The following is a 14,090-nucleotide window of genomic DNA, read 5'->3' as shown; positions in this document are numbered from 1 at the left end:
TCCTGAGTTGTTTTTATTTATTTGTTCCTGAGTTTTTGTTTTTGGTTTGGATTTTTTTTTTTAAAAAAATATTTTCAACAATTAAAACATCCACAAACATATTTTGGCAGTGATACTCAGTATCATTTGCCTACAATGCCTTTTGATCATATTGACTTTTTGTCACCCATATGGTTTTTTTCATGATGTCACAAGGCTAAATTGAATGTAATGATGCCATGGACACTCATAAACAAGATCGTGCGGCCAAAAATTAGCATTTCTATTTGGCAATCTGTACAGCCGCATCCGATGTGCTGCTATCAATGGGAACTGTGAGAGTCCTTCGTGTGGTCCTAATCCTTAAACACATTTAACTCATTTCCATATTCCATGTGCTCATTTTAGGAGGCTGCAGTGAGAGGAGAGGCTGTAGCTTTATCGGTTATAATTGCTGCCTCTGGATTTAGTGAATAGGAACACGAGCCAAAACGAACCGATAGTTTGCTCACATTTTATTGCAACGTAAACTAATGAATGCTTTACATGATATGAAACAGCTGAGCTATCCACTGGAATGCATAAAACATGAAAGGGGGCCTTAGTTTGCACAATATGATATAAAATATTACATAAATGTGAATGCATTCACCAAGTAGTCCGTTAGACAAGTTTTCTTCACTACAAACTCCTCTGGCGTTTATGTTCCCTTGTATGCATCATACCCCAAATGCTCAGAAGTCGTTGCATTTCCTGATAGCCTGTTCCCCACAGAATCGGAGGTCCCAAGCTTCCGTAATCTGACAACTGCAATTATTTGATATTTCTCAATGCGATGTATCAAGTTTATAATGATGTCTAAGTGTCATCCTGGGAAATGGGTCTTGTTACTTTCCCTTCACTCGGACTATGCCTATCCTCTAAGCACAGGAAGGTGGAGAGGTTGTGTACTTGAAAGCTGTTCATTATTGCTTTTAAGAAAAAAAATTAAACAAATCAGTGCAGGATTTTTAAATTTTATTTTAAAAGGTAAAAGCAGGACTTCCCTTTAAATCAAATTCAGTGACCACACCATTCTCAGGCGCTCAGTAACCACCCAACCTGGTGTTCCTGCTGGTCTGTTTGCACCATGCCGACCTCCTTCCTGCCTCTCTCACTCCCCTTCTGATAAAAACCACCCCACCTGGTGAGCTGTTTCTGACTCTGTGTGAGCAGCTGTAAGCTTCCATTTGATGGGCACTTAGAGCAGTGGTCCTGATGAAGTAGAAGCCTACATGCAAAAAGCTTCCTACCAATATGTAGGCCCAAATGTGGATGCCCAGGGGACGAAACCATTAGGCTACTTCAGTGATGGCCAAACGTGGCCCTCCAGCTGTTTGGGGACTACAATTCCCATAATCCCTGACCACTGGTCCTGTTAGCTAGGGATGATGGGAGTTGTAGTCCAAAAACAGCTGGAGGGCCACGTTTGGCCACCACTGGCCTACTTGATGCTGGGGGTGGGTCAGCAGACTTCACAGTCCTACTCTCCAGACTTCACAGGAAGCCTCCACCCCAGGAGAAACATGTGAAGGTTGCTCAGATCTGATCTAGATCTCAACCTCCCATGATTTATCCTCTATAGGCAGAATCAGGCAGACATTCTGAGTGGCTTGAACACTCCTTCTTTGTTCTGTAAACAGATTCCCCAGAAAGCAGCATATGTCTTCTCGCTACGAAACTCCGGGAGTTTCATAGCAAGGGAGAAGTGGGAGGAAATGGCTGTAAAACCCTTTTTGAGGGTTTTCTCTTGATGGCCGCTAAATGCCGCACTCCCTTTCCTAACCCCGTCCAAGTCTGCAAAAGTTATAGACAATGAATAAATAAATAAATAGCCAGTTTCCTTGGTTACTGTTAACAAGAAAGTAATTATCCCTGTAATGTGGGATAATGCTGGGAACACATGTTGGAGTCTGCATGAGACTTTTGGCTATAGCTGTGCTATATCAAGTTCTCAAATGGCAAGAGCTAATCTCTCTAGCCATCCCATTAAAACAAGTGGGAAATTCCTCCGAAACAACAATATGGGACATTAATGGAAATATAGCCAGAGGGCAATTTTTAATTGACAATCAACAGAAGCAGCTGTGGAACTCTGTAATTTGATGCCATTCTGGGGCGAGTTTGCTCCCTCCGGTGGATGTCTAAGTAGCTGCTCAAAATCACAGCATTAGAGGTTCTGTGTGTGACTTTCCCTGCAGATGAAGATATCTGCACACCAGATTGTTTCATGCTTTGTCTACCAAGTCAATACTTTGCATTAATCTGATAGATGTTTTATTTGTGATGTTGCTCTTTTCTCCTCTGTTAGCTCCTTCTGTTTAACTTTTTATTAGTGTTTTTTCCAAGTGCCAATTGAGTTTTTGTTGTTGTTTTTTTCACTTCAAAGAGAACTATTTAAGCATGTTGGAGACCATTCCACCTATGGCATTAATAACGAGATGCAGACTGTGTGAAATCTGAGTTTTCCTTCTTAGCCTTTTCATGCTTACTTCTTGGAATTATTTCGACTTGCTGAAACTGTTGCAACAGGTGAGTAAGGCATGGTTGCGTGAAGAATTTGTAGGTTGTTTTAGGGCCAAATAACAATAGGAATCACATACAGAGCAGTGAGATATATGCCATAGCTCCACCCTGTTCGTGTATACTTGGATCCAAATCTCATTCCTCTTAATTGGGCTTACGCCTAAGAAAAAGAGATAGAATTGTCACCTGAGAAGAGTTGGAGCAACATATTTCTTCCAAAATCAGAGAAAAGGCTGCATGCTAGGAATCCCCTTCAAGAAATAGAATGTGAACTGAGAAACATGGCTCAAGAGGTAAAATGACATAAGCTGAAGTAAAACAAAACTGAGTGGGGGCAGCTAGGTGAGATAGGAGTGGATATGAAGAGAAACAGGCAGCAAGATGAGTGAGACCAGGTGATGCTTATGTCCACCACCACCACATCTACTTTTGTCCCAAGTCCAGTGTGCTTTGTCCTCAAAAGGGGGACACTCTGGGCTTCTGTCATAAACTGTTCCAGCCGTCAAGATCAATTGCAAACAGCACCAGTGGCAGGATATGTGCAAGCACCTATCGTCCAATTGCCCTTCAGTTTGCTGGGGCTCAGCTGCTAGACTGAAAGGAGCATACATCATCGCAGTGGTTAAATGATGAATCAGTTTTTATCTCCCAAGTGATATTAGAGCATGTTTCATGCCACATATCTAATACCTAGGTTATCGGGCTTCTCTTTCTGATGCAGTCCAGCACTCTCAAAGGACACGTCCAAGTGCATATGCAAGAATAATAAGGTAAAGGGACCCCTGACCATTAGGTCCAGTCATGTCCGACTCTGGGGTTGCGGCGCTCATCTCGCTTTATTGCCAGAGGGAGCCGGCATACAGCTTCCGGGTCATGTGGCCAGCATGACTGTCAGGGTTTCTGGGAGAGAGGAGGAGATGACAGAGGAGACGGAGAGCGAGTGGGAGGAGGGGCAGAAGGATGAGGAAGAAGATGACGGAATTCTGAGGGAATCCACGAGTCTGAGCAGCGAGTCAGAGGATTCTCAAAAGGGGGTTACCTTAATCAAGCAAAAGGGAGGAGAAGGGAGAAGCGGAGAGGAGCCCAGTGGAAGACAGACGCAGCAAGAGGCGTCTCAGCCGGAACGGAGTAAAGGGGGTGGAGTCGTCAGCCTCTCGGAGGGAGCAGGATTAGGAGAGAACAGAGAAAGGGGGTTGGAGCAAGGTGTTCAGCCGGAAAGGGTGGAGAGCAGAACAAGGGGTGGTGTAGCGGTCGAAAGAAAGGTCAGCAGCAACGTACGCGCGCCAAGTTCAAACGTAGAGGCGCGCGGAAGTGGAGAGAGCTCAGGGGAGGAGCCCGGCCCTAAAGCCAGAGGGGGGGGGGAAGAGGCGGCAGAGGATTCAGCCTCAGGCGAGTCACGGAGAGAGGGAACCCAGGGGGGCAGGAAGACCCTGCGGAAAAGAAAGGAGAGGAAGAGGTGGTCTAGAGCCAGGCTATTAAGTTGGTGTGGAAGAGGGGAGGAGTCAGAGGGGACTTCAGCGGTCTAACGTGACAGACGTACGGCCACGATGCTGAACTGTACGAGAAGCAGAAATCTTCAATAAACTTTTCCTGTAAATAAACTGCAACGGAGTGAGGTCTCTTGTGAGCTGGGACCCGTCCTGGGTGGCCGTGACAGTAAGTCCCCTCTCAGAAAGCAAAAAATTTTTTTTGCGAAGCTCACGAACGGGAGCAGCCATGAGCGCTGAGGAGCAGCTGGTTGCACTGCGGGATCAGGTTACCGCTCTCACATCGGCAGTCATTGCTTCGCAGAAGAAGAATGACGACTTGGAGAAGACGTGCCAGGATTTGCAGGCAAGGTGGGAACACGCGGACAGGGCGGGGGCCCCAGGTTCCAGAGCGGAGGGCATTGCGCTTGGACGGAGGGGGGGTGCCCTGGTTCCGCATTTTAATGGCAACTTGCAAGACTATCCCAATTTCAGAGCGGACGTCGTATATGCACTGCATTTACTCCGTCACGATTTTAAAGATGAGGAGGAGAAAGTGGGGTTCATTGTTTCGCACCTGCATGGGGAGGCCAGGGCTTGGCTACGCAATCTGTGGCGCGAAGATGGACCGGCCCGTCGCAATTCAACTGCGTTCATCAAAGCGATGGATTCTTGTTTTCAATCCTCTGTGGATGTGGACATTGCGCGCCGTCAAATGCACGGGCTGAGGCAGGGGATAGCGACTGTGCGCCAATACCACTCTAAATTTTTTGCATTGCTCACCGCCTTAGATTGGCCAAAGGACAGTAAGCCGGTCAGAGATCTTTTTTGGGAGGGATTGAGCCCCCCCATCAAGGATGAGATCGCTAGGGGGGACAGACCCCAGACCCTAGAAGACGTGGTGCAACAGGCTTTAGCTATTGGAATTCGACATGAGGGACGTCCGTGGCACGAGGAGGACGGGCCCCAAGCGCGTGCGCAAGCGAGGACTCTCCCTTTTGTGCACAGGGATTTCAGCCGTGCGCACCCCTCGCCAATGGGGAAGGACAGCGAGGAGCCAATGGAGATTGGTGGTGCTAGGGCTCAGAAGCCATCCCAGAGCCCTGTCCCTGGTGCAGCCAAAGCGAAGCCTCCTAGAGGAACCAGGAAGTGTTACATCTGTGACAGTGCGCACCATATGGCGAAAGAGTGCCCCCAGAGGCTCCAGAAGCACACTGCAGCACTGGCAACTGTAACAGCAGAGGTGCAACCAGGGGAGCAGCTTCAGGGAAACGACAGTGCCTGGCTGGAAGCAGAGCTACTGGGGCTCAGCCAGGCGGATCTGTAGACAAGCCCCCAGCATCACTGCAGAGCGTGGACCCTTTGCCTCCCAGACCGGCAGTTCTGCTCACAGCAACACTCCAGTTGCCTGATGGGAGACTCCTCGAGGTTCCAATAACGATCGATTCGGGAAGCAACGCCGACTTCGTGGGACTGCAGTTCGTTAAGCAGCACAACATGGCGCTCCTGCCTGCAACGACGCCTCTAAACGTGGTCACGGTAGACGGCAGGAAGTTGCTGGGGGGGCAAGTGGTGCAGCAAACCCCTCCCATGATGATGCAGATTGGCAACCATCGAGAACTTATTAGTTTCAATGTCACCCACTTATCGGACACACCCATCGTGTTAGGCATGAGTTGGCTGGAGAGGCACAGTCCCGCGGTTGCGTGGTACCAGCGGCAGATCACCTTTTGTTCATCGTATTGTGCTCAGCATTGCTTTCAGACCGATCAGGGAGGAGAAGCCGCGCAGCAGTTGCATCTGGGTATGGTGCAAACAGTGCCTCACAAGTACCAGGACTTCTTGGAGGTTTTCTGTGAGAAGGAAGCTGACAAGTTGCCGCCTCACAGACCTTACGACTGCGCGATTGATTTAGTGCCAGGGGCGCAACTGCCTGCTGCCAAGCTGTACTCCATGTCGGAAGACGAGATGCTAGAGCTTCGGGAGTTCATAGACCATAACCTCAAGCGAGGTTTCATCCAGGAATCTAAAGCAGCGGGTGGCAGCCCTGTGTTCTTTGTGAAGAAGAAAAACACGCCCCAAAAAAGGCTTATAGTGGATTACAGGTTCATAAACAGCTTGACTAAGCCCAAAGCTTTCCCCATGCCCAAGATTGACGACCTTTTAGCGACCGTCAGGAGGGGCAAGATTTTCACCAAGCTGGACCTACGTGGAGCTTACAATCTCATCCGCATCCGGAAAGGAGATGAGTGGAAGACCGCCATGTTCACCCCTCTGGGCACATACGAATACAGAGTCATGCCTTTCGGTCTCCAAAATGGCAGCCACGTTTTTCAAGCATTTATGCACCACGTGCTAGCAGGTCTCCTCTACAAGAAGTGTGTCTGCTTTCTCGACGATATCCTGATTTTCTCGGAATCGCCGGAGGATCACGATAAGGACGTGAGGGAGGTCCTGCAGAGGCTGAAGGACCACAGGCTGTACGCCAAGTTGGAAAAATGCCAGTTTGATGTCAGAGAGGTTGATTTCCTTGGCTACAAGTTGTCCGACGAGGGACTGGCCATGGACAGGGCTAAGGTTCAAGCGCTGTTGGACTGGAAAAGCCCTCGAAATCGGAAAGAGGTCCAGAGGTTCATCGGCTTTGCCAATTTTTACCGCAAGTTTATTAAAGGTTTTGCGAACGCGACGGCGGCTATCACTGACACCCTCAGTTCCAAGAAGAAGAAGTTCGTCTGGACCGAACAAGCGGAGCGGTCCTTCCGGACGCTTAAAGGTCTTTTCGCCTCCGAAGAGCAGCTGCTCCACGTGAATCCCGGCAGACCCATGCGGGTAGAGACCGATGCGTCAGACAGAGCGGTTGGGGCCGTTCTTTTGCAAGAGGATTCACAAGGCAACTGGAGACCGGGTGCGTTCTACTCCCGGAAGCTCAGCAAGACGGAGCGCAATTATACCATATGGGACAGGGAGTTGTTGGCCATTCATGCAGCTTTCAAAGCGTGGCGACACTTCTTAATAGGAGCCAAGCACACGGTGCAAGTCCGCACGGATCACAAGAACTTAGAGTATTGGCGGACGGCTAAGTTACAGACCCAGCGACACATGCGCTGGGCGGAGTTCTTTGCGGATTTCGACTTCAAAATAGAATACATCCCAGGAGACTCCAATGTTATTGCAGACGCGCTGTCCCGAAAGCCGCAATACTTGGAGGAAGCAGCTCCAATCGCAGCAAAGCACATTTTCGCACCGCAGGCGTGGACGTGCGCTACCATCGCAGTCGACCTGGACGCGGTGCGACGCGCGTTGCAAAGGGATCAGTTTGCACAGTCCAAGATGGAGGAGCTACGCGGAGGGTCGCGAGACAACGATGAGTTCCAATTGCAAGATGGACTTTTGACTCGTAAGGGTGCCCTTTACGTGCCCACCGACGATCTTCGAGCCAAGGTTCTGCAACAATTGCATGACGCCCCTAGTGCAGGCCATTTCGGCAAAGAGAAGACGATGGAGTTGGTGGCTAGAGACTTTTGGTGGCCCCAGATGAGAGGAGAGGTGGCGGACTACGTCGCCAGGTGTGATATCTGCCAGAGGTCCAAACCAGTGCACCAGAAGCAGGCGGGATTGCTAGAACCGCTGGAGACACCGCAGCAACCGTGGGAGAGGGTAGCGTTGGACTTTGTTACGGACCTGCCCAGCTCCAGAGGTAAGACGGCGGTGTTAGTGGTAGTGGACTTGTTCACCAAGATGGCGCATTTCATCCCTTGTGCCAAGGTGGCGACGGCAGAACAGACCGCAAAGCTCTTCATCGATCACGTCTTCAGAGTGCATGGACTTCCGCAGTCCGTCTTGTCCGACAGGGGGCGCCAGTTTGTTTCCACTTTCTGGCGAAAGCTTCTGGGCATCTTGCACGTCAAAATCAACCTGACATCGGCGAGACATCCACAAACCAACGGTCAAGCGGAGAGGGTCAACGCGATCATGCAGCAGTACCTGCGGTGCTACGCCAACCAGCGACCTGCGGCGTGGGTGGACTATCTGCCGATGGCTGAATTCGCCTACAACAACACGAAACACGCATCCACCGGGGTGACGCCTTTCTTCGCGAACAATGGCCGTCATCCCAGAACCTTCCCGAGATTTGCGGCACCAGGAGGGGGGGGGCCTCAAGATGCCGACCAGTTTGCAGCGGAGTTGCAAGAGGTGCACGAGGAGCTGCGGAGACATTTGGAGCTGGCAAAACAGGCGTATAAGGTGCAGGCCGATAAGCACAGGAGGGCGGGAGAGGACATCCAGATTGGGGACTGGGTGTGGTTAGCAGCCCACGCGATGCCGGCCAGGTCATTGGCCAAGAAGAAGTTAGGACACAGGCAGCTAGGGCCATATCAAGTTGAGGCTAAGATCAATCCGGTGGCTTTTCGTCTAGCCCTTCCGGAGGGTTCCAGGGTGCACCCGGTCTTTCATAGGTCGGTGCTCACTCCCTACAAAACCCCACACAGGTTTCAAGAGTCAGGAGCACTCCCAGAGCCACGTAGGAGGGCGCCTGAGGGGGGGGAATCGCCAAGACCAGAACCTCTTAACGAGGTCACAGAGATACTGGACTCGAGATGGGGGGAGGAGGGAGTTGAATATTTTCTAGCCAGGGAAGGCACTCCGGCCTCTGCCAATAGCTGGGTGCCGGGTTACGCGTTGGACGAACCCCTGTTGAAGGAGGAGTTCCATGCACTTTTTCCGCACAAGCCCATGCCCGAGGAGTATTTTGATGATTGGCTTTTCACGCCCACTTTGTCAGACAGCACGTTCGAGGGTTTCTCCTCACCCGAGGGCCATACGCCCGAAACAAGCCCGACCAGGGATCCGAGACTGGGGGGGGGAGGAGACAGGCCCTTGTTGGTGGGTGGATCAGCCAAGGGAGGCATGGAGTCAGAGGTGGATGGTAGGTCCTTGGCAGGCAGCGCCAGGAGAAGCAGTGATGGAGGAAGAGACTGTGAGGTCTGTGGGTGGGGAACCCGAGTTCGAACACACATATACGGAGATGACAGAGGAGAACGTTGAAGTGGACAACTTGTATCCTGAACCGACCCCGGAAGAACCACGTTTTCCTCAACCTGCACCCGGCGAGCGGGAGGGGGGAAGGGGGGGCTTCGAGGGGGGGATGGATGTCAGGGTTTCTGGGAGAGAGGAGGAGATGACAGAGGAGACGGAGAGCGAGTGGGAGGAGGGGCAGAAGGATGAGGAAGAAGATGACGGAATTCTGAGGGAATCCACGAGTCTGAGCAGCGAGTCAGAGGATTCTCAAAAGGGGGTTACCTTAATCAAGCAAAAGGGAGGAGAAGGGAGAAGCGGAGAGGAGCCCAGTGGAAGACAGACGCAGCAAGAGGCGTCTCAGCCGGAACGGAGTAAAGGGGGTGGAGTCGTCAGCCTCTCGGAGGGAGCAGGATTAGGAGAGAACAGAGAAAGGGGGTTGGAGCAAGGTGTTCAGCCGGAAAGGGTGGAGAGCAGAACAAGGGGTGGTGTAGCGGTCTAAAGAAAGGTCAGCAGCAACGTACGCGCGCCAAGTTCAAACGTAGAGGCGCGCGGAAGTGGAGAGAGCTCAGGGGAGGAGCCCGGCCCTAAAGCCAGAAGGAGGGGGGAAGAGGCGGCAGAGGATTCAGCCTCAGGCGAGTCACGGAGAGAGGGAACCCAGGGGGGCAGGAAGACCCTGCGGAAAAGAAAGGAGAGGAAGAGGTGGTCTAGAGCCAGGCTATTAAGTTGGTGTGGAAGAGGGGAGGAGTCAGAGGGGACTTCAGCGGTCTAACGTGACAGACGTACGGCCACGATGCTGAACTGTACGAGAAGCAGAAATCTTCAATAAACTTTTCCTGTAAATAAACTGCAACGGAGTGAGGTCTCTTGTGAGCTGGGACCCGTCCTGGGTGGCCGTGACAATGACTAAGCCGCTTTTGGCGAACCAGAGCAACACATGGAAATGCCATTTACCTTCCTGCCAGAGTGGTACCTATTTATCTACTTGCACTTTGATGTGCTTTCGAACTGCTAGGTTGGCAGGAGCAGGGACCGAGCAACGGGAGCTCAGCCCATCGTGGGGATTCAAACCGCCAACCTTCTGATCAGCAAGTCCTAGGCTCTGTGGTTTAACCCACAGTGCCACCCGCATTCCATATGCAAGAATAGCATCAAACAAAAACATTAACTCATTGAACAGTCTCAGCTAATGGCTGGTGCACAACTGACCCTGTGTGTATGGTACGTTTGGTACATATTGCAGCTGGGCAAACTGATCATCTACCTGCTCTGTCATGTGGGCAAATTGATTTTTAGTGTGTAAAGAAACAGAATTTCCCTCACTTTGTGCGCCTTATTGTGGACTGAAAAATCACTCTGGATATCTAGAGGAACATACAGGTGACACTTTGCCACGTGTCAGAAATACAAAGTGCTTTTCAGGCCGCAGCTTCCCAATTCTGTGAATCCATTTGCAGGTTGAAAGAGTGAAGGGTAGCAATTTGGGAGTGGGCGGTATGTGATGAGGTATCTGGAATGTATTTATGTGGAAATTAACCTATTGCAACACAAACCACAATGTTTCAACAATAGATAGTTAATATTCTATGAGTATTGACAGAGCATGAGTATCATGGCTTTTTGCACGTCTAGAACTGTTGGCTGACTTCTGCCAATATAACCTGAGCAAGCAAGATTCCATTTACAATGCATTTTTGTATATTTATTTGTAACAGCCTTTGCCCACCCCGCCCTATGATAATTTACAATCAGCTTAAAATATCTTTCATTGCTGTACTAGTATCCATAATTAAACTATATGTAGAAATAGGCATAACCAGGCTTGGAGGCAAGTGCTGAAAGAACTTCAGTGTTACTATGCTTGGTCTATATTAACCCTACTGGATTCCAGAAATCATACGGTTACGTGGTTTGATAATGTGGTTAAGCTATGGAAGCTGGCAGGTAAGCGCCTAGGAAGCAACCCACAAAATAAGGGAACTCAGAATGTAGAAGTCTTTGACAATGCTTCTGTAGTTACCACCCAAACTGTATGGATCCAGCAGGTTCAGAAGCAGATCTTCTGGCCTAGGTTTCTCCAAACATTCAGAACAACCCCAGTGCTATCTGTGGTTTCAGTTTACTCAAAATAAATGTTGAACTCCAGCTCTGAGAGTCTCCCTCATAGACCTCACAGCCCTGTTCCAAGGTGTCTATGTACACATCTACATGTGCCCCATTGTATTTTAAACTTAGAGAGGCCAATGAATTTAATGAATTGACTTTTGCACAACTTCGGAAAGTTTTTACAGAGTTACAATTAAATACAATAAACTCTGCTTATAGAGATGGGCGACACAAAGGCATACCTAAAAACGACCGTGTTTGCATTAGGGGATGTCCTGAAGTAGAGGACCTTATGTATTATATCTTGCACTGTCCCTTATATAATGATGTAAGAGAAAGATTTTTAGTACCTATAATGACAAGGTCCCCTGGCCAGAACCCCTCTGACATGATTTTATATCTCCTCGCAGACACAGATAAGTATGTGACCTGGCGTGTAGCACTCTTTGCAACTGCTGCTAGGAAAATTAGAGCAAATTATATAGCCAAGGTAGCCATCAACTGCAAAGGAGATGAATTTATTTGACCCTATCTATCTACATCAGGCTATGCTCTATCTTTGTCACTAAACTCCGAGTATAAATTGCACACTGTATTAATTGACATTGTTTTTTGATATATTAGTGGCCATGTGATGATTTTAGCTTATGAATTTTATTGTTTAATGTCTTGATTTGTATATTGGGGTACTTTTATAGCTCTGTTTAGAGTACGTAATGTTTCGATAATATAAATGTTTTAAGTCTTTTGTATCAATCCAGTATATTTTCTTTTAATTCTGTGTATATTGCAGCAGCCTTTGGCTATGTGCAATAAAACTGACTGACTAACTGTTCCAAGGTGGATTGCACCTTGCCTGGATTGCATGCCTTTGCCTAGCCTTTTTCTTCTATTCCTCTCCCTGAGACAGGGACACTGCTGAGGACTGTAACCCATGCGTTCAGCAGTCACATTAAAACTGCTTTCACTTTGTCTTATACTGCACATGACATTTTCTGCCAAGACCAGGGGGTTCTCATCCTCTGGTTATCACGTGTACTAACTCCATTTAAATATGGAGACCACTGAATGTAACAGAGGAACTCACAATGAGATGCTAGTGTAGGGAGTCAGTGTGTTTGTTTGTATATATGTCAGTCAGGGAAGAAGAATCTTACTGCCATGCTGTACATGGCAGATGCAACATGGGAATGGACACATCTCTGCTTCTCCACTCCGTGTTTCACAATTTCACAGTTTCCAAATTAAATTCTGATTTAAATTCTATAATGTGGATTGTTATTAAACCTCACTAAGTCACATATAATAGTTCTTCGTTTTACGTGGAGGACGGAGACAGGTGTGTTTGTAGAAACCTCTTGCACAACTGGTATGCAGGTACGTACAACAGTCAGAGTCGCACCTGTTGCTCCTGGTGCTTTTGCCTTTGGCACTGCTCATCCCTAGCAGGCAGCCCCTGCAAGGTCGCCCATGAGGAACTGTGGCCCTGGCACTGAGAATAATTCCCCAACCAATTTCTCCTACATTGTGTGGATTCCTTGGGCCAGATTCAAATAACCCAGCGCACTAGCAGAAGTCAGTACTAGGGCTCCCCCCAGTACAATGGGACTTCCCTTGCTCTCTTCTTCCAAATCTTTTCTGGGAGAACAACACAGGGGAGGAGATGGTGGTGGGAGGAGGTCATTCCAAGTGGCAAGCAGTGATGGAACGATCAGAAGAGTCTGGTGTTGAATTTGTCTGATCTAGTTTGAAAAGAATGTTGGGCCATGGCAGATACCTCAAGTATTCCTAACATAACATGAAGCCCATGTAGACTTCTCCTTGAATGCAAGCAAAAAAAATTGACTTCCATGCCTCCACTGCCCAATCCAATCCCAATAGCAAGAGAAAGAATCACAAGGAGATACCAATTTATTAGCATTGACCTACCCTGTCTTGTTTCTTGGGAATCTGTGTTACTAAGATAAACAACCATTTCCTCAATTTTCTGGGTTTCAGCAGATGGATTCTGAAGAAGGTAGATAAAGTTATTTGGTGCATGAAAAACACAACTTGTCTTTTAGACTTTTTTTAAAAAAAGTATTTGATGTGATTATTATAAGCACTTATCAGAGTAAACCATTTGGTATCTCTTTCCCACTTTTTAGAATATCACATATCGGTTTGAAAACTAAAATTCATGTCTGAAATACAAATCTTTACAGTTAAGCGCATTCATTCCCAAGTTTGAAAAGTCAGCTGGCTAACATTTGCAATGCAAATTCAAGGCAAAGTCATATAGAAGAAAACTTTTTTCAGAATGCAATAATTCAAGTTTCCAAAGCATTCTGAAGCATGACTTACAGGCTGCTCCCACAACCTACAGGGGGGAAAAGCATCCAACTCTGAGTGCAGTGGCTTGAAGAAAGAACTGGACAAATTCAGAAGAAAGGTCTACCACTGGCTATTTAGAGATGGCAGCTAAATGGAACCATCAACATTAGATGCTGCCATTGAGGCCAAGCAACAAGTTGCTAGTGGCTGTTGTGAACTGTTTTCCAGAAGCACCTGTCTTGCTATTCTTTAGAAACAAAATGGTGGACCAATATATACTTTTGATGGGATCCAGCAGGACTCTTCTTGTGCTTTAGTGTTGGGAATGAATTCCAACTGCAAAGTCACTGCAGCAGCCGCCAACACCCTGTAGAAGCAGCTTTGGGACTTAAAGTGGCACACCTGGACAAGGATGGCTTTTCTTATGAGAGATCTCAGAGTCCCAAAGCATATCCTTACTTCAGGGTCTATCTGGCAGGTCCCTAACTTCCCAGGAAGAGAGGGGCTGTTCTCAGCACAGATTCCCCCTCTTCCCGAAATCATTCCCCTCAATACTCATCTAGATGCAGAGTTTCTTGCCCATCTCTCCTCTCCTATGTGCGATTCTACTTCCTCCTGCTTTCTTGCTAATCTGTTATCATCTCT

At 48.4% G+C, this 14,090-nt stretch overlaps 1 long non-coding RNA gene across 1 annotated transcript; it reads right to left on the bottom strand.

Annotated features, from left to right (window-relative positions):
* Positions 1-653: 653 nt before the first annotated feature.
* LOC309368379 lies at positions 654-13,142 on the bottom strand. Its single transcript, XR_014167753.1, has 3 exons — positions 13,062-13,142; positions 2,511-2,704; positions 654-779 (listed from the first exon to the last, which is right to left on the bottom strand). It is a non-coding gene; the product is annotated as an uncharacterized lncRNA (long non-coding RNA).
* Between the last annotated feature and the right edge of the window lie 948 nt (positions 13,143-14,090).

The sequence above is a fragment of the Podarcis melisellensis genome, assembly GCF_964234715.1.
Source record: "Podarcis melisellensis genome assembly, chromosome: 4".
Lineage (NCBI taxonomy): Eukaryota > Metazoa > Chordata > Lepidosauria > Squamata > Lacertidae > Podarcis > Podarcis melisellensis.
Note: the sequence above shows the minus strand (reverse complement) of the source record. Positions and strands in the feature narration are given on the sequence as shown.